Here is a 21,909-nt window from a genome sequence, read left to right on the forward strand (position 1 = left end):
AAAACTTCTAAAGCTTATAAATAATATGTAACTTTTATAAAGTAAAAAATTTTATCTAATAGGAAATTAATTTTAATAACTTGCCCTACTAAAAGAAAAAATATAAATATGTTCAAAATTTTTTTATTTCAAATATCATTATGTATAGTAAAAGAGATGAAGATTTTTAAGTAAACAGAACTTTTGAAGTGTATATCTAGGAAATCTATGTCCTCTTATGAAACACTCCTTAGTATCACTATAAGACATTAAAAGAGACTGAACTGAATCAATATGTAATAGAAAAACACAGTTCTCTGAGACAGGAAATGAGGACCCTTTTCAGCTGTTAATAAAAATATCTTGAAATAGTTTTTTTCACTTGTATGCATTAAAAAGTTGTTCACAAGTTAACAAAGCCCTGCAATTCTTTCTTAGTCCTTCAGATTCACAAGAAAGCAGAAAAGTATCACAAAGAAGAGAGGATCTGGAGTCCTAAAACATGATGAATTTGTATTTGATGTCAAAGCAAAAATCTGATACATTACAATAGGCAAGTCCCTATGCCTTTCTGACATTGTCTTCTTGTATATAAAGGAAAACTTCCATCAATCTCACAAGACTGTTGAAAGAAAAGCATTTTGTCAGAGGAAAAAAAAAAAAAGATTGGGGTTGTGAGAGAATAAGCACAGTAATGCACAGTGAGTGAAGCTGTGAAATGGGCCCACTGTTCTGGAAAAAATTTAGAATTATAACCCCAAAGCATGAAAATATACATATCCTATGACCCAGCAATACTATTGTTAGGCACGAAGCAAATGACGGCAAGGACAAAGGGAAAGGATTCATTTAAGCGAGACAATTTTACATCATTACTTTTATTGTAGCAAAGACCTAGCAAACACCACAAGTGCTTATAACTGAATACTGTAACCTGTAGAATATGAATGTAACAAAAAGTTATCCTAATTATAAGAAATTATAAATGATAGAACCAGAGATAAATAGAAAGACTTAGATGAATTGATACAGTGAAATGAAGAGAACTAGGAGAATAAGATACACAATGACTATATTAAGAGAAATAACTTTGAAAGAACCTAGAACTCAGATCAAAATCATAACCAATCATTTCAAGACTGATGAAAAATATACCACTCAAACAGGTAGCAGGTCACAGATAAAATGGCCTTAAAATTAGAAAGGCCTGAATTCAAATCTGGCCTCTGACAGTGACTGTGTGACCCTGAGCACAAGGCACTTACCTACATAAGTATTACAGGTAAACTCCCTAAGACAGAAATTCAAACAGTTACTGATCTGCATTAGACATATCTGGTCCAAAAAAACAAAAAACCAACAAAATCATTTTAAAGAACAATTACTTTCTTAGAGAAATGATAGAATAGAGGAACAGAATTAGGCAGGACCAACTTTGAATTTGTTATTTGATTAAATACATTTTAGGAGAGAACTTCTAATTTGTAGAGAAGGGGAGTGGGTAATAATATAGAGAGGGGAAAAAGAGAGAACAAGAGCATCAAGAAATATTTTAAATGTACATTAAGAAACAAAGTGGAGAAAGGGACACAAAAATTACTACCTTGCTAATAAACCTTATGTATTTCTTTAAAAAAGAAAACTTTTATTTACTAAAAGTTCATAATTTTACACAATTCTCTTCCCTTTTCTTTATATCTTGAAATAACTATTTATGACAGCTAAATTCATAATAAAAATAGGGAGAAGAATCACTTTGGTAGTGATGTTTTAACTAATGTAATAATAATTAATAATAATAATAAAAATAAAACCCATGTAGAACCCATATTAGCTACATGGGTATAATTATTATTATTATTACATTAGTTAAAATATCACTACCAATGCTGGAGAAATGTGAAGAGGGAAAACGTGGAGTTGGGTATTGTTACAAATACCAGTGAGCCAGATGACATTAAGAAAAAGCATGAAGAGTACAGAATCTGGAACCTCGGAACCTGGATCCAAAGCTCAATTTTGTTGCTTAGTACACATGTGTATAAATCATTTTAACTTCTTTTGATCTCAGTTTCCTCATCTACAAAATGAGGTGACTGAACTAGATAATCTTTAAGGCCTTTTCAGATTTTGTCTTTGATGGTTGTCACAAGGGGGGGGTATGGTGGAAGTAAAGGAAAGAAAAACTATTTACATGATAACTATTATATCTTTCATGTAAATACCAATTATACTTAAAAGAGCTGCAGTTTCATGTACAATTATCTTCTTAAAATTTATGAAAATTCTTAACTCCCTATATTAAAAAAAATAAACAAAAAAAATTAAAATGAGAGAAATTATGAACTTCTTTCTTACCTCATACTCATGAAAATGACAAAGACAACCAAAAAAAATATTAAAGATGCTGCAAGAAAATAGGCAAGTTAACACACTATTAGTAGAATGGTGAACTAGTATAGACATCCTAGAAAACATTTTGGAACTGTCCAAAAGACATTAAATTCTACATACCCTTTGATGATAGCACCATGAGGCTTATTCCTCAAAGAGAACAAAGAAAAGGAAAAAGATTGCAATGTATAAAAAAAGATTTACAGAAACTATTATTGTAGTGGCAAAAAAAAGTGAAAACTAAGGCAGAGACCACTAATTTGGGGACAGTCTGAACATATATGATAGAATATGAGAGCAAAGAGATGATTAGGTTCAAAGAAGTGAAGATTTATATGATCTGATACAGAAAAAAGTGAATTAAGACTAGTACAATTTATACAATACCACCTCTATAAATCAATTTTGAAAGACTTAACAACTCTAATAAACATAGTGACCAACCATGATTCCAGCAGACTGATGGAGTCAATATACAGAATCATATCAATTTTTGGATATGGCCAATGTGGGTAATTTGTTTTGTCTGACGATGCATATACAAGACAAGGGTTTTGTTTTTCTTTTAACTTGATGTGACAGGGGAGATGGAGAAAACAGATGCCTAATCAAAAGATAAAATGGAGAGGTAATGTTAGTATGCCCCCCAAAATGATAAACACATCGGTTTCAGAGACTTGTGAAGATTTGTGAGTAGGACCAGGAGAATGATTTATACAATAGCAAAAAACATTGTGTAAGCAAGTAACTTTGAAATACTTAAGATATCTGATCAAGTCAATGTCCAACTAAGTCCCTGACTGCCCAAGTAGATGTTCTACTTCCTAAGAAGTCATGATCTAGAAGCTTTATAGAATAAGTCTCTAATTAGATTTAATGGGCAACTTTTGAATAGCCTTTACTTATTCCTCCCCCAGTGCAACATCACCTAAACTCTCCAAGCCCTTGGTCCTTCAGGAGTCCATATGCCCTAGAAAAACACCTCAAATTCTCCTCAATTGGGAGGTTTCCCTTTCTCTGGGATGATTCAGAGGTCTCTTTCTCAGAAAGGACCTGGAGGTGAACCAAGATGGTGGGATAGCAGGAAAACAACAGTGAAATCTCCCTTCAAAAAAAAAATTTCTCCATATGGATCTAGAAAGCAGAACAAATTCTGAACCAGAAATCCAAGAAAGAAAAAAATCAAATTAAGTTGTATTTTCAAACCAAGTCAGCATAGAAAAACAAAAAGAAAGGTCTGGGGACAAGGTCTATTTGGAAACTCAATTCACAGAGCATTCAGGTGCAAGAAGAGACTATGTACCAAAGTGCCCAGATGCAGCATAGAGGAGTTTAAAATTGTGCACTATGCAGAACAGATGCCATGTGGCAGTTCTCTTGTTCACCACGCCAACTTAAAATCACAAACGAGGGGCAGACTGATGAAGACCTGTGACTAGGTAATATTGAAAAACAAGGAGCAGTAATGACACGTTTACTGTTTTCAGAGAAAGGAGCAAATTCAGGAATAAGCCATAGCTATGTGGTTAAGCAAGACTCCAAGAGTATAGTAAGGCCTTACTTCCATCCTCCAGACAAGCCTGAAGTCTACAAGAGGAATAAACAAGGACAGGAATCTCACCACCAAAAGGAAGTCTACAATCTATTTCTTTGAACCTGTAGAGGTTTCCAGTTAGCTGACAGTAGCTTGGTCCAGGAAAAATATACTATTGCTCACACCCAAACCCAAGTTAGGAACTTGCAGAGCCCAGACCAAGAGTACAATGATGATACTTTGTCCTATATCAGACCAAATTAGGAGAATTGAGAACTTGTAGGTCCCCAGCCTGAGCTGTCCCTGGGATCTTAAAATAGCACAACAATCAATTCTCCAAGCAGTCAAACGCAGGACCAGTTCAGGCATTCCTTCCTGAAATAGGCAGAGCCTCGAAATGGTAAGGGAATAGATTGAAACAAAGAGCATGCTGTGTCTTTTATAGGTTTTCTGTTACACTCCTGTGTCTCCTGGTTTCCCTTTTATCTACATAACCAAATTTTCTCAGTCTCCTTTGCAGATCTTCATCCGGGTTAAATCCACCAAAAGTGGGGGTGTCCCACAGGGCTCCTTCCTAGGCCTTCTTGACGATTTTATCAACTCCAATGGATTCAATTATCATCTCTAAGGTGCTGATTCTCAAATGCAAATATCCAGACCTAATTTCTACTGATCTCCATGTCTGTTCAACTTGAACTCAACATTAACTAAAACTGAGTATTATTTTCACATGCATATATTATTTCCTTTCCCTCATTCCTCTAAACCCTTCTTACTTCCTAATTTTCCTAGTACTATTGAGGATTCCATCTTTCCAGTCTGGCAAGGTCAATCCACTATCTCTTACTGCAAACATCCAATCTGTGGTTAAAACTGTTTTTGCAATCTCTCTCCATGCCCCTACTCTTCTCTTTATATTGCTACTACCCCACTATGGTCCATATCACCTCCTAGCTGGACTATTTCAATAGCTTGATGAACCTCTACCACCAGAGGTTCCCCACTCCATCCAACAGTTGTCAAAATGATATTCCTAAAGCAATAATCCCCCTACTAAATAAAATCCCTTTTACCTCCAGGGTCAAATACAGAATCCTGTTTGGTATTCAAAGCCTTTTATAACCTGACACCCTCTTACCTTTTCAGTCTTTTTACACCTTATTCTCCCCTATATAATTACTCAGTGACATTGGCCTGCTCAACTTTTTCTCAAAAGACACTATCTCCACACTGCATTTTTGGTGGTTATCCCCCTACCTGTAATTCTAGCCTTTCTCATCTCTGCTTTTCTGACTTCCTTCAAGTCCCTAAAATCACACCTTCTATAAGAAGCCATTCCACTTAATAATTCTTGCAGCAAATGATTTTTGACAATTATATTTTGCTTATATATCCTCATTAAACTGTGTGTTCCTGAGAGCAAGTGCTGTCTTTTCCTTTTAATTGTATCCCCAGTGCTTAGGACAGTTCCTGACACATAGTAGGCAATTAGAAAATGCTTAGAGACTTAACTAGTCCTTATGACCACTGTCCTACATTATTAAAATAGCTTTCTCACTGATCTGACTCAAATCTTTCCTCAATGCAATCCATCTTTTATTCAGTAGACAAAATGATTTTTTAAATGCCCGAATCTGACCATGTCACACACCCTTGTTCAATAATCTCTAGTGACTCTATTCACTAGAGAATACATATATTGTTCACCAGCTAAAGCGCTTTACAACCAAGGATCTTTCTACCTACCTTTTCATCCTTCTTACATTTTACTCCCTTGCTGCACACTCTACTATTTAGCTACAATGACCTATCTGCTATTCCTTGAACAGTATATTTATTTTGTCTCAACTCTGTGACTCTGCATCAGTTGTCCCTTATTCTAGATATGCTCTTTTTTCTCATCCCTACCTATACTGGCTTCCCTGGATTCAAGACTCAATTCAGAGGAGACTTTCGGCAGGAAGCCTATTCCTCAATTCTCAAGATTATCTCCCATCAATTTTATTGTACATACATATTTCATTATGTGCAGCTAGAAAGAAGTAAAGATTGCTTTTGCCTATCATGATCACCTAAGCTTAGCATAACTAGCCCAGGCACACAGTTGACACTGAATAAATGCTTGACACATTAAAAATTAACCTTTCAACCTCAATTACTAATTTCACAATGATTCTGTTAGGAGTCAAGAAGCAAAAGAATCAAAAGCACTAGGCAACGCAAAAAGTCCTGAACAAATTTAATTTCCACCTTCAATGGCTTTAGCTTCCAGTATCTCCTCTTTATTCCACAAGAACACAAAAGCCAAGACTATTTTTCTTTTCTTTCTTTTTTAAAAATTTATTTATTTACAAAGTATAGGCATGGGTAATTTTTCCAACTCTTGCAAAACTTTTTGTTCCAAATTTTTCCCTCTTTCCCCTCACCCCCTCCCCTAGCTGGCAGGAGTTCCAATACATGTTAAATCCAATATATGTATACATATTTATACAATTATCTTTCTGCACAATAAAAATCAGATCAAGAAGGAAAAGAAAAACTGAGAAAGAAAACAAAATGCAAGCAAATAACAACAGAGTGAGTGAGAATGCTATGATGTGTTCCACACTCTGTTCCCACGGTTCTCTCTCTGGATGTAGATGGCAAGACTATCTTTCTAAAACACCAATGAAACACTTTTCCCTTTCCCTAGCTCAAAAACCTTTATTATATACTAGATAACTCTTTCAAGGTCTTTCATGGTCTGAATGGAGCTAGCAAGGTCATTTTCCTTGAGTATATGTTTCATATACCATGAAGAAATTTTTTCTAATTATGAGATGTAAGAAACAGACACAGGTTTTAAAAGACAGCTTGGGGCAGTTAAGTGATGCAGTGGATAGAGCACCAGCCCTGAAGTTAGTAAGATCTGAGTTAAAATCTAATCTCAGATACTTAATACTTCCTAGCTGTGTGACCTTGGGCAAGTCACTTAACCCCAATTGCCTAAGGGGGGAAAAAAGGCAGCTTGAATAATTTTCCCAGTTGACTTTTAATAGAAAATTATTGGAGGTGGGGGTGGAATTAAGGATACAAAATGCTATCTTATCTAATGTCTAAAGAAATGATTCAGATTAGAGTACAGTTTCAATACATGTACAAAAAACAAAGAATACCAGGATAATACAGTTAGTAAAAAGATTGTTATTCAGAAAGACATTTTAACTTCAGCTTGATGAGATTAGGGGTAAGGTTTCCCGTGGTCAGAGAGTTAGATGATGAGGTTAGTGGCAGTGGCAGGTTCAGGGCTCAAGGAATGAAGAGGTTTGACTCCCCTAAATCCCTTTAGGATTTGGAGCATGGCAAGGAGTTGTGGAACCCCCCTTCTTGTGGCACAGAGGTCTTTCATAAAGGAATTTATGAACCTGAAAAGCCAGACTGATAAAAAGAAGCCTATCATTGCCATTTGGGAAGTCAGCCTTTGCTATGTTTGAATAGAAAGACTGAATTCCTTAATGGCAAGGTCCTGGCAGAGAGATATAAAGTTTCTAGTAGAGAAATCCCGACAGAGAGGTATAAAATCTTGTTAAGGAAATAGGTAAAAAAAAAAAAAAAAAAAAAAGATAAAGAGAGGGTAAAGCTGAAAGAAAATATTTCAGCAAGCAGAGGTTGCTGCTATGCATGGCATGACATGGCATGTTAGATCCTCTGCAAGGACAGTTTAAATTGGCTCTTTTTATAACAGAAGCCTTGGCTACAAGCTGGGGTTTGCTCTTGATGGGGGCTAGGTGGGCTTGAGCTGGAATAGAATAGAATTGAATGAGTCTTTAATTCAATAAGGTTAGAATTCTCCAGCTCCAGACTCAACTAGCCCCCCTAGATAAACTACTTTATCTTGGTCCCCTGGGGCAGGTCCCAGAGGCAGGGTTTAAGGAGAATCTGTCCTTCAAGGACCTTGAGAGAGAGTTTCAAGTCTCCCTTTGTCAAGCTCTTCCCATAAGCTTACTGGGTTTTTGGGGTTTTTTGAACTGTGACAATTAACTCTTTTGTCCCAAGTAGTTTCGTTTTATAATTTCTAGTAATAGGGCTCAGGGAAAACTAGGCTTTGATAAGGCTCATTAATATTCAAATATTCAAATTAATATTCAACTGGATCATACCTTAAACTCAGATCACTCAGGCTCTCACAGATTAGCCAATAATAGTTCCCAGGGAAACCCCCCAATATGTTCGGTTTTGATGGCAAAGAATTAGTGTAAAGAATAATTGCTCAGTTCTGCCTAGAAATCCTGAAGTTCTTTCCTTCCCAGTTTGTTGTGTTGTTTTTTTTTTTTTTTTTTTTTGGGAGTAGGCAAACTAGACCTATTTTCCCCCTCATTTCTTACCTAGCCTTAAATGTCTGGCACCTCAGCTTAAATAGACAGACAGATAGATAGATAAGGTGTCCCACTGCATCTGGGAGCATCTCACTCATCCTGACCTATATCTTGCTAATGGACTCAGATGACCCTGGAAAAGAGAGAAAGGTGGATGACTTGGCACAGCCCACCTCACTTAAATCCAATTCACTTGAATTCAAGATATCACTCTCCTGAAGTCTTCCAAACAGCAAAAGAACAATGGGATAAGTATTAGGAAATTCAAACTTCTTTTGGGCTCAGTTTCCTTAATTGTAAAACAAAGTGGTTTGAACTAGAAGATTATAAAACCACGTTCCTAAGAAACCTATGTGCTTGAATGAAGTGAATTGTAAAAGCTATCTCACAAGATGGAGACAGTGTTCTAAAAATTGAGTGAAGGTCAGCTGTGCCCCAGGACCAGATTTCTTTATCCAGAGATCATTTGGGACCATATAACCCTTTTCTTTGTGAAATTAAGTTGGGGCCACCTTGACACATAATTACCACATAAGGTAATTTAGTAATATTAGAGATGTCATTAGGTTGAAAGTTTTCCCTCATTTATAACTTAGAATATGAGGTCATTTGTCCTGGTTAATCAGGGCAAAGATACAGCCTAAAGAGAGTGTTATCCCAGTTCCCTACATAATTTTTGTCTGTTAACTGGGCTGTGCCTTTCTTTGACTAACTACTTGTTAGAAGGGAGAAGCCCTTTCTCACAAGATGGTAATAAAATTCCTTTCTATTTTCATCTTGAGAAATCTCCTTAATTCATTTATTTGAGCCAGTGGTTTCATACATACTAACTTAAAAAACCCCGAAAATTACTTTTAGCACCCTGCATCGTCCTCACTGAATATTATCCATACACAATAATCAAAACTTTGCCATACTTTAATTTTGTATCACAGGTCTTGAAGCTAAAAGAAATATTAAAAATCATCTAACATTGATATAAACTGTCTCCCCTTGATTTTTGGGAGGGGGTGGTGGAGAAATCCTAAAAAACGCAACCCCTCCTGGGATGGTATCTCCTCCTACAATTCAATTGGAGATCTTGGCCTGGGGCATAATCACCACCTTTTATAGAGTTGAAAATTACTCCCCCAAACTCATCTGAAATAGCTCCCTAGCTCTAGGCCACAAAAAAACCATAATCAAAGGCTGAAACCCCAAAATCTTTTGCTAACGATCTTAAATGGAATTAGCCCACTGAGAACTTATTTCTTCTCAGTGTAATCTTTGCTAAAAACCTACTTTTGCTAAAATTCCTTTCAGAATTAGCCCACTGAAGTTGTTTCTTCTCAGTGTAATAAACCAATTTTTGCCAAACCTCACCTTTCGGGATTGCGAATTCTTTCAAAAAGCCTGTGACACCCACCAGGGGACCCCACTGCTGTCAGGGAATTTCTCATCTCACCAATACAACCAATTTTTGGAGATGAACAGATAAGGACATTTGTGTATCAATCTACAGTTACTTAGAGTTTACTGTATACACTGAACTGGAAAAGGCAAATGATATTCTCTAGGGGAAAAAAAATCATTTTTTAAAGACAATGTGTTGTGCAAAAATGTTTATGGCAAGAAACCGGAAACTGAATAGATGTCCAACAATTAGAGAATGCCTTAATAAATTATGGTAAATGCATGTTATGGAATATTATTGTTCTGTAAGAAACAACTAGCAGGATTATTTCAGAGAGGCTTGAAGAGACCTACATGACCTGATGCTAAATGAAATGGACAGAACCAGAGATCATTATACATGGCAACAAGAAGACTATACAGTAATCAATGAGAGGATTCAAACAAGCTCCACTTGTGCAGTGATGAAGAGAGGCCATCTACATCCAGGGAGAAAACTGTGGGAACCCAGTATAGAACACAACATAGTATTCTCACTCCCCCTATTATTTGCTTGCATTTTTTTTCTTTGTTTTTCTTTTCCTTCCTTCTTGATCTGATTTTTCTTGTGCAGCAAGTTAACTGTATAAACATGTATACATATATTGAATTTAACATACATTTCAACATATTTAACATGTATTGGACTACCTGCCAGCCAGGGGAGAGGGTGGGGGAAAGGAGGGGAAATTTTGGAACAAAAGTTTTGCAAGGGTCAATGTTGGAAAAATTGCCCACACATAAACTTTGTTAATTAATTAATTGATTTTAAAAAAGGAAAGAAAAGCAAAGCAAACTTTGTCCCTTGACTAAGAGATAGATTCAAGACTGCAAATTTTTTTTGAGACAACTCTCAACACCAGTCTGGGACTTTTAGGGTCCTCCCTTCCCTCCTCAACTTCAACAAAACGATCAGCAGGATGATTTTTGAGAGGTCTGGAGAGACTTACATGAACTGATGCTAAGTGAAACAAGCAGAACCAGGAGATCATTATACATGGCAACAAGATTATAGGATGATCAATTCTGATGGATGTGACTCTTTTCAACAATGAAATGATTGAGGCCAGTTCCAATGATCTTGTGATGAAGAAAGCCAAACCCAGAGAGAGGACTGTGGAGACTGATGAGTGTTCACAACATAGCATTTTCACTTTTTGATGTTGTTTGCTTGCATTTTGTTTTCTCTCATTTTTTTTTTCCTTTTTGAGCTAGTTTTCCTTATACAGCAAGATAATTGCATAAATATGTATACATATATTGGATTAGTTGCCATCAAGGGGAGGGGGTGGGAGGAAGGAGGGGAAAATGGAACACAAGGTTGTGCAAGGGTCAATATTGAAAAATTATCTATGCATATATTTTGAAAATAAAAACCTTTAATCAAAAAAAAAGTTAATACTTATAAATATGCGCTTATGTCCGAAAATTTTCCAAATCGCTCTCAATGACTTTTATTCTTGATGTAGTAATAGTTTTCACAAGTGTACAATTGTACAATAGTGTACAATTAATTCCACTTTGTAAATAAGGAGAATAAAGGGATTAAGGGAGTAGCCTAAGGTTACAAAAGTTGGCTGACCATTCCCTTCTATTCCCTCAGCTTCCCAGACACTTTTATTCTTAATAAATTTTACTCTACTTCCTTTACTGACTCCTTTTCTTTGATTTCTTCTTAATACAGGTAAGAGTACTTCCTTTACTGACTTCTTTTCTTTGACTGTCTTCTTAATACAGGTAAGAGTGTTCCCCAGAGTTCTATCTTTGGCCATTTTATTTAAAGTCCAAGACTTCAATTATCACTGATGAGATTTGGAGTAACTAGGTTGGAAGAGAAAGACAGAAGTATTGATGGAATTACTTCCCCCAAACAAATTGGGAAACATACTTATAGGGATCAGTTTAATCCCTGTGGAGGTCAATGGTAGCCCTATCTTGCTATGTTCAGTTGAGAATTCAAATTATGTCAAATACAGGAGTTAAATTTCCCCTATAAATCTGTCTAAGGCCTCTTGGTGTCTTTCCCCTCTGCCCACCCCTCTACCTGCAAGCTAAGGGCATACTCATGGAGTATCCCTTTCTCTGGGTTAATTTCGAGTTCCTTTTTTTTTTTTTCTGAGGCTGGGGTTAAGTGACTTGCCCAGGGTCACACAGCTAGGAAGTGTTAAGTGTCTGAGACCAGATTTGAACTTGGGTCCTCATGAATTCAGGGCTGGTGTTCTATCCTCTGCGCCACCTAGCTGCCCCCTAATTGTGAGTTCCATAGAGAACTTGCCCTTTCCATTGTTCAGTGTTAGAAACTCCTTTCATTGTTATCTACAATTATATTTACCATTCCTGATGTCTATTGTACTTGTTCATTTTGTGTAATCTCTTTTAAATAAACTTACCTTTTTGCCAAAGAGAATGATCATTGTGAATTCTTCACAATTTAGAAGCAGAAATTGCTATTTAAATTATATCACGGTCTCTATGCAAATAACTCCCAAATACACACACACACACACACACACACACACACACACACACACACACACACACACACTCTCATTCTCTCTCTTTCCCTCTTCCTCTCTCCCTTCTTTCCTCCCTCCCTCCTAGTAGTGACTTATCTTTTGGGTTCTAGACAGAAGTTTCCAACTACTCAGAGAACATTTATCCCCCAAAACCTATTGCTCTTTTTAACTCTATTATTCATATCACAGTGGATGAATTATGGAATTAACAGAATGAAGGCACTCATCTAGGAATATAGCCTTAACTATACTTTATTATAACAAATAGAACAATAACTAAAGAGTTATAGAAAAATGAAGGCTTATTATATAAGATCTCCCAAAAAGCAGGCGTCACTCACTCCAGTTAAGCAAGCAATGGAAGGGAGGAAGCTCCTTAGGGACAGATCAGCAGATTAAGTACTCCCTAAGGCAAAAATCCCTCCCAGTACTGACCCTCATCCTCATTGGTTGAGGGTCTCACATTTTAAATGTAAGGAAATTGAACTTTGGCCAATAAGAACATATGGCTGGCCATATTTGGTTTAGGATGAGGTAGGAAGTGAATGATGTCATGGAAGGGGAAGTAAGCTATGTCCTAATGGGTCTTAGTGAAGCCTTACTGGATTTTCACAATTGTCTTCAGAGAGCTACTCCATCTCCTTCACCATCATTTCTTAATTAGCATTTAAGCAATTCTTTTAAAGGTGATGATGGTTTTGAATTCTGTAACTGCTAGTATAGCAGTTCTCTAGACAAATTTAAATTTAGAGTTTTTAAAATTATTGATCTGTACTCTATTGTTTCTGGGTTAGATTTCCATGATTTAGCCAGGAATTTTCCAATGAGAGAAAAGATCAGGCTGGAGGAGTGGGGGCTTCTGCATGCAGAATATTTCATCTTGTATTTCCAAGTTGTTCTTTGCTGACCAACACCTTATGAGATGGAAGATGCCCTTTCCCATACAACTGTACTTAACTCCTTTTTTGCTTTTTCTTACTCTGAAAGTCTGATTGTTTTTGTGGATGATACTGTCCTACACAACATAAAGTCCCAAATATCTCAGTCACTATTTTTAATCCCACTTCAGCACCATCTCTGGCACCCTTCCCCTCCTCTCCAGTACCAGAACCATTCACTAATAAAATACATAGGCACTCATTTTTTCTACCCATAGATAATAATATAATAGCCCAACGTGCTTTCTTCCTTTCTTCAAACAACCCTTTACACATCATAGCCAGAATAATCCTTTTAACAGCACAAACTTAGTTGGGTTAATCTGTTCAATAATCAACTTCATAATTCATTTACTATATATTAAGGAACTACTATGTGTCAATCATCCAATTAAATTTTTTTTAAATGGGGATACAAAGACATAAGTAAAACAGAATAGTCCTTTAAGGAATTTATATCTTAATACATGAAAATATGAATAAATAAATAAATAAAAGTATCTATCTATACACAAAACACAAAATCAATACAAAATAATGAAAGAATGGATGACAAATGAGGGATTAAGATAAAGTTTACCTAGGAACTGGAACTTTAATTGAGCTTTAAAGAAAGCTAGGCATTCCACAAGGTGGAGGAGTTAGGCATCATATTCTAGACAGGACAATAACATCCAAAAAATGGGGAGATGTCATCCAACCCTGATTAATTTGACAAGACAATAAAAGGTTTGTGGAAAGGAAATGTGTAAAAGCCTGGAAAGGTAAGCTAGAGTATCAAGAGATTTAAATACTTTACACATCCAAACTTTTGGGATAAGAGCTCAATTATCTGACAAAAATTGCTGAGAAAACTGAATAAAAGTTTAACTAAAACTAGGTACAGAACAACAGTTGACACTGTATACCAAAATAAGGTCAAAATGTGTTCACAATTTAAACATAAAAGGTAAAAACAAAAAGCAAATGAGGGGAATATGGAATATTTTAAATGTCAGATCTAGATAAGAATTTAGGATCGTGCTCGCTTCGGCAGCACATATACTAAAATTGGAACGATACAGAGAAGATTAGCATGGCCCCTGCGCAAGGATGACCCGCAAATTCGTGAAGCGTTCCATATTTTTGACAATACTCCCCAAACTAATCTATTTATTTAGTGCTATACCAATCAGACTCCCAAGAAACTATTTTAATGACCTAGAAAAAATAACAACAAAATTCATATGGAAGAATAAAAGGTCGAGAATTGCAAGGGAACTAATGAAAAAAAAGTCAGAGGAAGGTGGTCTAAGTGTACCTGATTTAAAGCTATATTATAAAGCAACAATCACCAAAACCATTTGGTATTGGCTAAGAAATAGACTAGTTGATCAGTGGCATAGGTTAGGTTCACAGGGCAAGATAGTGAATAAAAATAGCAATCTAATCTTTGACAAACCCAAAGATCCCAAATTTTGGGATAAGAATTCATTATTTGACAAAAACTGCTGGGAAAACTGGAAATTAGTATGGCAGAAACTAGGCATGGACCCACATTTAACACCACATACTAAGATTAGATCAAAATGGGTCCAAGATTTAGGCATAAAGAACGAAATCATAAATAAATTGGAGGAACATGGGATGGTTTACCTCTCAGACTTGTGGAGGAGGAAGGAGTTTGTGTCCAAGGGAGAACTAGAGACCATTATTGATCACAAAATAGAACATTTTGATTACACCAAATTAAAAAGTTTCTGCACAAACAAAACTAATGCAAACAAGATTAGAAGGGAAGTAACAAATTGGGAAAAAATTTTTACAGTTAAAGGTTCTGATAAAGGCCTCATCTCCAAAATATACAGAGAATTGACTTTAATTTATAAGAAATCAAGCCATTCTCCAATTGATAAATGGTCAAAGGATATGAACAGACAATTTTCAGATGATGAAATTAAAATTATTTCCACTCATATGAAAGAGTGTTCCAAATCACTATTGATCAGAGAAATGCACATTAAGACAACTCTGAGGTATCATTACACACCTGTCAGATTGGCTAAGATGACAGGAACAAATAACGATGAATGTTGGAGGGACTGTGGGAAAACTGGGACACTGATGCATTGTTGGTGGAGTTGTGAAAGAATCCAACCATTCTGGAGAGCAATCTGGAATTATGCCCAAAAAGTTATCAAAATGTGCATACCCTTTGACCCAGCCATACTACTACTGGGCTTATACCCCAAGGAACTACTAGAGAAGGGAAAGGGTCCTGTATGTGCCAAAATGTTTGTGGCAGCCCTTTTCATAGTGGCTAGAAGCTGGAAGATGAATGGATGTCCATCAATTGGAGAATGGTTGGGTAAACTATGGTATATGAATGTTATGGAATATTATTGTTCTATAAGAAATGACCAACAGGAGAAATATAGAGAGGCTTGGAGAGACTTACATCAACTGATGCTGAGTGAAACGAGCAGAACCAGAAGATCATTATACACTTCAACAATGATACTGTACGAGGATGTATGCTGATGGAAGTGGATTTCTTCAACATAGAGAAGAGCTAATCCAATTCCAATTGATTAATGATGGAAAGAACCAGCTACATCCAGAAAAGGAACAATGGGAAATGAATGTAAACTGTTATTTTTACCTTCTGAATCCAATTCTTCCTGTGCAACAAAAAATTCGGTTCTACACACATATATTGTATCTAAATTATACTGTAATATATTTAACATATATAAGACTGCTTGCCATCTGGGGGAGGGGTTTGGGGGAGGAAGGGAAAAAATCTGAATAGAAGTAAGTGCAAGGGATAATGTTGTAAAAAATTACCCATGCATATATACTGTCAAAAAATGTTATAATTATAAAATAAAATAAAAATTAAAAAAAAAAAAAAAAAAAAAAAAAAAGAAGTTAAGAATTTCTTTTCATGCAATTGGAATCTAGAGGAAGATATACCAAAAAGAGAGAAAAAGAAAAGGATCCTTCTGTCTGAGATGGTCATGTAGCAATAGTCTCAGGGATCTTGATCTTGCCATGAGTATCATCTGCTAATTTAATTAGTATCACCTACAAATCCATTGGTACATTGAAATGATGAAAGAGGTCCCCTAACAAGAAGTTCCTGGAGAAAAACTGTTCTGGGCTCACCAGAGCTGGGTGTGAACAGGAGGGGAAGATTACAGAAAAGTGGCATCTGTGGAGCAAGCTGGAACGGTGGAGCCCCAGAGTCCCTAGGGGAGCAACAAGGAATTCCTGGGATGGAAACTCAGCTTCCAAGAATGGCTGAATGCTTGTGGCATGCTAAACCAAATGTAGGCATAGAGTCTTTATAGTTACCCACTCACTGTGTGCTAGCTATATATGTGTGGGTATACACATATGTACATATATATATGTGTATGTATGGGAAGATAAAACGTGTTATTTATGTATATAAACAAATAAAATATAGTTTCTGAATACAAAAAAAAAAAAAAAAAAAAATTATTTCCACTCATATAAAAGAGTGTTCCAAATCACTATTGATCAGAGAAATGCAAATTAAGACAACTCTGAGGTATCATTACACACCTGTCAGATTGGCTAAGATGACAGGAACAAATAACGATGAATGTTGGAGGGGCTGTGGGAAAACTGGGACACTGATGCATTGTTGGTGGAGTTGTGAAAGAATCCAACCATTCTGGAGAGCAATCTGGAATTATGCCCAAAAAGTTATCAAAATGTGCATACCCTTTGACCCAGCAGTGCTACTACTGGGCTTATATCCCAAGGAACTACTAGAGAAGGGAAAGGGTCCTGTATGTGCCAAAATGTTTGTGGCAGCCCTTTTCATAGTGGCTAGAAGCTGAAAGATGAATGGATGTCCCTCAATTGGAGAATGGTTGGGTAAACTATGGTATATGAATGTTATGGAATATTATTGTTCTATAAGAAATGACCAACAGGAGAAATACAGAGAGGCTTGGAGAGACTTACATCAACTGATGCTGAGTGAAATGAGCAGAACCAGAAGATCATTATACACTTCAACAATGATACTGTACGAGGATGTATGCTGATGGAAGTGGATTTCTTCAACATAGAGAAGAGCTAATCCAATTCCAATTGATTAATGATGGACAGAACCAGCTACATCCAGAAAAGGATCACTGGGAAATGAATGTAAACTGTTATTTTTACCTTCTGAATCCAATTCTTCCTGTGCAACAAAAAATTCGGTTCTACACACATATATTGTATCTAGAATATACTGTAATATATTTAACATATATAAGACTGCTTGCCATCTGGGGGAGGGAGTTGGGGGAGGAAGGGAAAAAATCTGAACAGAAGTAAGTGCAAGGGATAATGTTGTAAAAAATTACCCATGCATATGTACTGTCAAAAAAATGTTATAATTATAAAATAAAATAAAAAATTAAAAAAAAAAAAAGAATTTAGGATCAAAGAAGATAGAGAGCATTACAAATTATAAAATGGGTAATTTTCATTAAATTAGGTTACATTAAAAAGGGTTTTGTACAAATAAAACCAATGCAGTTAAGATTAGGGGAGAAAGCAAAAAACTGGGGGGAGATTTTTACAGCAAGCCTCTCTGACAAAAGCCCCATTTCTCAAATGTATGGAGAACTGAGTCAAATTTATAAGAATGAGTCATTCCCAATAAATACATGGTCAAAGGATATGAATAGGCAATTTTCAGAAGGAAAAAATAATCAAAGTTATCTATAGCCATATGAAAAATGCTCCAGGGAAGCATAGCCAAGATAGTAAAGACTTTTCAGAGCTCTCCCCAAAACCCCTCCATCTAACTTTAAATAATGACTAACCAAATTCTAGAGTAGCAGAACCCACAAAAAGACAGTGTAAAATAAATTTCCAGCCCCAGCAATTTAGAAGGTCGTCAGGAAAGATCTATTGCATCAGGATAAGTGGAGCTCAGTCCATCCCTGCAAATCAGGAGCAGGCTTCCAGGTGATTGAATCAGTGGCAGCATTATAAGTTTCCAGACCTCCCAGCCAAAAGACTCCAAAGATAATTTAGAAGGTCGGCACAAAAGTTCTATTGCACCAAGGGGAGAGTGCAGCGAAGGCCAGCACAAGATGAATAATCACAGCTGCACCCACCAACAAACCAGAAGCAGGCCTTGGGAGGCACTGAATTAGAACTGGCAGCAGCTGTATTGGGAGGTCTCAGTCCACAGAAGCAAAGAGAGTTGAACAGAAGGAGATTAAAACATCTCTTTGTTAGCACTGAGGCAGGACTCTTGCTTAGCTCAAACTCAGATTCCTGTTGCAGTCTTGGATGTGAATCCAAAGGTGAGGAGGAACAAAACTGAGTTTGCTGTCACAGTGGAACCAGGAAGAAAAGAACTGCTTGTGATCACTCACAGACCAACTCATAGTCCAAGGAAATAGTAAACACCTCTCCTTAGATCACACTACCTTGAAAGAATTGAAAACTTCCCTAGAAATACCTCTGAAAACAACTGCACAAACCTGTAGAAGCTTAGGACAATGCACCCTTCAGCGTGGAAATAGAACCCTACATCAAAAATGAACTAAAGGGCAAGAAATAGGAGGACTGAGAAAATAATGAGGGGGAAAAAATTTGGACCATAGAAAATTACTATGGTGATAATAAGATCAAAACCCACACTTTGAAGATAAAGTCAAATCTCCTACATCGAAAGCCTCCAACAAAAATATGTATTGGTCGAGAAAAAATTGGGAGGAGAAATGAGAAATGAGAGGAGAAATGATGCAAGAAAATCATGAAAAATAAGTGAAGACAATTCCAAAAGACTCATGATGAAAAAATATTATCCATATCCACATAAATATGGACTCTGAATGCAGACTGAAGCATACTATTTTCATTTTTTTTCTTTTTCCATAGTTTCTCCTTTTTGTTCTAATTCATCTTTCATATCATAACTAAAATGGAAATGCTTAATTTAACCATACATGAATAATCCATTTCAGATTGCTTGCCTATTTGGGGAGGGAGAGAAGAGGAAGGGTGAGAAAAAAATGGAAATCAAAATCTTATAAAAGTAAATGTTGAAACCTAGTTCTGCATGTAATTGGAAAAAATAAAATACTACTAAGTAGAGGGGAAAGAAAAGAAAAACGAGTCAAAAGCTTGATTAAAGGACACAAAAAATACTGAAGAAAATTTCAGACAAAAAAACTGATTAGGTCAAATGATAGAGGGACAAAATGCCTTAAAAATCAAAACTAGCCAAGTAGAACGAGAAGCAGAAAAGTACTCCTTAAAAAACCGAACTAGCCAAATAGAAAAGGAAGTACAAAAATCAATGAAGAAAATAATTCCTTAAAAATTAGACTTGAGCAAATAGAAGCTAATGACTTCAAAAGAAATTAAGAACATTCAAATAAAGCCAAAATAATGAAAAAATACTAGACAATGTAAAATATCTCAATGGAAAAACAAGTGATCTGGAACAGATCCTGGAGAGATAATTTTTAATTTATTGGACTACCTAAAATCTATGATCAAAAAAAGAGCCCAAACACAACTTTTCAAAAAATTATCAAGGAAAACTAGCCAGATAGCAAAAATATAAATTAAAAGGAATCCAATAACCACCTTCTGAAAAAGATTACAAAATAAAAACTCCCAGGAATATAATAGTTAAATTCTAGAGCTCCCAGGTCAAGAAGGAAACACTGAAAACCACCAGAAAGAAAAATTCAAGTATTGTGGATCCACAGTTAAGATAGCACAATATTTAAGTTTCTACATTAAAGGTTCAGAGGGCATAAAAGATTATATTCCAGAGGACAAGCTGTAGGATCACAAGAATCACATACACAGCAAAACTGAATATAATCTTTCAGGGAAGGAAAATGGACATTCAATGAAATAAAGGACTTTCAAACTTTTTTTCTGTAATTTGTTTATTTATAGCTATTCCTTTTTGGTAAGAGCTCTTTAATTTTCAAAATACATGCAATGATAATGTTCAACATTCACTCTTGCAAAAAGTATTCCAAAATTTTCTCCCTCCCCATCTCCCCCTCCCCCTAAACAGAAAAGTAATCCTATATAGATTAAACATGTGCAATTCTCCTAAACTTACTTCCACATTTATCTTGCTGCATATGAAAAATCAGATCAAAAGGAGGGGAAAAAATGAGAAAGAATAAATAAACAAAACAACAACAAAAGTGAAAATACTATGTTTGGATCCACATTCAGTCTCCATAGACCTTTCTCTGGGTGCAAATGGCTCTCTCCATAACAAATTTATTAGAATTTTTCTGAAATCACTTCATTGTTGAAATGAGCCACCTCTATGAGTTGGTCATCACATAATTTTGCTGTTGCTATATACAATGTTCTCTTGGTTCTACTGACTCCACTTAGCATCACTTCATGTAAGTCTCTCCTGGCCTTTCTGAAATCAGCCTGATGATCATGTTATACAACAGCAATATTTCACAACATTCATATGCCATAATTTTTTCAGCCATTCCCCAAGTGATGGGGATCCACTCAGTTTCTAGTTCTTTGCTACTACAAAAAAAAAAAAAAAAAAAAAAAAAAAAAAAAGTTTTGCATATATGGGTCCTTTTCCCTTTACTTTCAAACATTTTTGATGATAAAATGATCAGAAATTGAGAAATTTTGATCTTCAAATACAAGACTCAAGAAAAGCATAAAATAATAAACAGAAGGGAAATCATAAAGGACTTAAAGTTTAGCCATTTACATTGCTACATGGGAAGAGGATACTTTTAATCCTAAGATAAGAACTTTCTCATGATTAGGACAGTTAGGAGTATATATGGACCTTACAAGGGATAGATATGAATTGAATTAGAGATGAAACCAAAAACAAAAATTAAGAAATGAGAGAGGAATATACTGGAATAAAGGGACAGGGAGAGTAAAATGGGGCAAATTATCTCATATAAAAGAGGCAAAAAAAGTTTTAAAGTGGAGGGGAAGGGGGGTAGTAAGTGAATCTTACTCTCTTCAAAACTGACTCAAAACAGATATACATATACACTCAATTGGATAGAAAAATACCTTATCCTACAGGAAAATAGGCAGAGAAGGGAATAGTATTGAGGGATGTTAGAAGGGAGAGCAGACTGAGGGAGAGTAGTCAACAATAAAACACTTTTGAGGTGGGACAGTGTAAGAAGAGAAAAGAATAAACAAAGGGAGAAATAGGACAGAAAGAAACAACAGTAATTGAAAAAAATTTGAATCAAGTTTCTCTGATAAATGTCTCATGTTTTCAAACACAGAATTAAGTCAAATTTTAAAAATAAGAGCTATTCTCCACAAATGATCAAAAGATATAATTTTTTAAAGATATAAACAATTTTCAGATAAGTAATAATCAAAGTTATAGCCATATGAAAAAAAATGTTCTATCTTATTACTGAGTGGAGGAACTCAAATTCAAAACAATTCTCAGGTACCACCTCATAGCTATTATATTAGCTAATGAAAAAAAAATGTTCTATCTTATTACTGAGTGGAGGAACTCAAATTCAAAACAATTCTCAGGTACCACCTCATAGCTACTATATTAGCTAATAAGACAGAAAAGGAAATTGCAAATGTTGGAGGGGAAGGGGCAGCTAGGTGGCGCAGTGGATAGAGCACCAGTCTTGAATTCAGGAGTTCAAATCTAATCTCAGACACTTAACACTTCCTAGCTGTGTGACCCTGGGCAAGTCACTTAACCCCAGCTGGGGGGGGGAGGGAATGTTGGAGGG

At 35.8% G+C, this 21,909-nt stretch overlaps 1 protein-coding gene and 1 non-coding gene across 5 annotated transcripts in view; one reads left to right on the top strand and one right to left on the bottom strand.

Moving 5' to 3' along the window:
* UBE3C (ubiquitin protein ligase E3C) overlaps positions 1 to 21,909 on the bottom strand; it is a 169,985-nt gene that overhangs the window by 141,250 nt on the left and 6,826 nt on the right. The gene's annotated exons all lie outside the window — the stretch shown is intronic.
* LOC141545275 (U6 spliceosomal RNA) lies at positions 14,168 to 14,274 on the top strand. The gene has a single exon (XR_012482954.1). It is a non-coding gene; the product is annotated as a U6 spliceosomal RNA (small nuclear RNA).

Source organism: Sminthopsis crassicaudata, chromosome 5 (genome assembly GCF_048593235.1).
Source record: "Sminthopsis crassicaudata isolate SCR6 chromosome 5, ASM4859323v1, whole genome shotgun sequence".
Classification (NCBI taxonomy): Eukaryota; Metazoa; Chordata; class Mammalia; order Dasyuromorphia; family Dasyuridae; genus Sminthopsis; species Sminthopsis crassicaudata.